The 2,174-nt window shown below is 35.1% G+C and overlaps 1 long non-coding RNA gene across 1 annotated transcript in view; it reads right to left on the reverse strand.

Moving 5' to 3' along the window:
* Positions 1 to 2,026, reverse strand: part of LOC107561490 (uncharacterized) — a 6,370-nt gene extending 4,344 nt beyond the window's left edge. The window contains exon 1 of the long non-coding RNA XR_001605862.1: positions 1,975 to 2,026. This is a non-coding gene — a long non-coding RNA (uncharacterized lncRNA). The remainder of the gene's footprint in view (positions 1 to 1,974) is intronic.
* Between the last annotated feature and the right edge of the window lie 148 nt (positions 2,027 to 2,174).

Below are 2,174 nucleotides of genomic sequence, written 5' to 3' on the forward strand. Positions count from 1 at the left end.
TGTGCCAGGCCTTTCGGCCTTGACTTTTCCATTCACCAAAGATTCTCTGACTCAAACTGGTTCTTTTCATCAACTAATTTCAGCAAGATCTTGGGCCTTAAGATTGCATCAGGAATTCAGACAGCCGAGACTCGCAAGTATCAAACTTAGTCTTATTAATTGATGCATTAAGTATCAGTTACACCTTTTTACAAAGGTGTGTTTGAACTAAGAATCTGACGTATCCCTCAGGTGTAGATCTGCTGAATATGCAAATGGTTCCATAAAGTTCATTCTTTATGCCTCTTTCTGTACTGAGTTAAACTTTAACCCTTTCCTATACCAACTGTATGTGTGTGTGTGTGTGTGTGTATGTAGGATGTTAGACCAGTTTATGTGTTTATGTAGTCTGTTAGACTAGTTTAAGTGTTTATGTAGTTAATAAAACCTTACTTGTATCACACTTGACGTGTTCATTGTTTGCTCATAACCAGAGTCCCTTATTATGCAAGATTTATGCTACAAGCTCTTTGTAGAATTGTACAGTAAGAAGTTATTTCCCTTAACCAGGAAATTAACGTTCTTAGAATTGACAGACAGTTGACCCTGAGAGGTCAAGTAAATATCTACAGCTGATCTAAAATACGAATAATTAATTATAACTAGTTATGGTTAATTATTCATATTTCCTCATGAGTTGATACTGTTACATTTCCCAAAAAGATTTAGTTCTGTATTTGCTTGATGGTCGAAACATGCCCTACTTCTGCCCAGAGGTGATGACAATAACAGATTTAGAAGAGGAAATCGGAGTCTGCAGGGAAAACATGTGGCGTAACTGTCATTTTAGAGTTTCACAATCCAACACAACAGACTGAACCACAACTACCTAAAATAAGATGCAAACACAGGCCTGCAAATGAAGTGGTAGGTTTTCACTTCATTTTCTTTGAATAGCGCTTTCAGATTATATTGCTTTAGAGACATTTTGAGGTAATAATGCTTTAATTGCCCAGTGAGCAAGCCAAAGGCAACTGTTGCAACTTGCAAGGGAAAAAAAAACGTGTGTGAGTTGCTATTTTTTTAAATCTACGCCCACAAACACAAGAGGCGAGATTTATCGCATGAACCAATCACAGCCGAACATAAAAAGTCATAGCCAATAATATCGCGATGGAGGCATTGCCTCCTCTCACGTGACGTTCCCTATTAGGGCAGGGCCAGTCAGTTTCTTTTGAGGCCCGGATTATTGAATTTAATTTTTAAAGGGGGCCAAGGAGGTGGGGGGCCGTCCCAATCTCTTTCTGGGGGGCCTATACAATTAGAAATTCAATTTAAATGCATATTCAGCAGTAAAATCAACTAATATTTTCAGTCGATTAAAAAAAAAAACGAATTAATCTCACACTTTTCTATAATTAATCATGATTAATTGCATATTAATATATTGTCATAATTTAACATTGATCCTCCAAATAAATGTAGAAACTACATAAAGGTGGTATATTTTAAATATGTGTTTAATGGCATCTCTTTAATAAGTTGCATATTATTTACAAAGGTGACATAGTATTTTTGATACCAATACTGCTATTGATGTCTCTATTAAATGCATTTTCACCTCAATTTTAGCCATTAATTTAGCATATTTAGAAATACAAGTGATTTATAGACTTTTTAATGTTATATGTTTGTAATATTGGCGTTTTATTGTTGTACTACAATTTTAATTTTTTTTTTCTCATCCAATATTTTGAAGAGACACTGCTTCCCTTGCCTCCTCGCAGGAAGTGCCCCAAATGCTGTGATTTGTTTTAAAGTGTTTTATTGTATTTTTATACCACAGCACAGTCCCTCTGTCAGAGACAATCTCACAGTGGAGGACTGACTTTAATGGAAACATTCTCTCTCCAGCTCTCATTAACAGTGTGAAGGAGAGAGCAGAATACAAGTACAACAGAACAAGAAAAGAAAACTCTTAAAAATAAGACTCACCTTCTCCAGAAGACATGGCTACTCTCTGTGGGTCACGGTAAGGAATGGACAAACTGGTAATGTAAATCATAATAAAGCATTATAACCCAAGAGTTCGTACTTATTTAGCGCTCAAAGCAACTGTATGTAATTCAGTGTATTGTGAGTGGAATTCACTGATGTATATATATATATATATATATATATATATATATATATAT

Source organism: Sinocyclocheilus grahami, unplaced genomic scaffold (assembly GCF_001515645.1).
Source record: "Sinocyclocheilus grahami isolate Dianchi unplaced genomic scaffold, SAMN03320097.WGS_v1.1 scaffold775.1, whole genome shotgun sequence".
Classification (NCBI taxonomy): domain Eukaryota; kingdom Metazoa; phylum Chordata; class Actinopteri; order Cypriniformes; family Cyprinidae; genus Sinocyclocheilus; species Sinocyclocheilus grahami.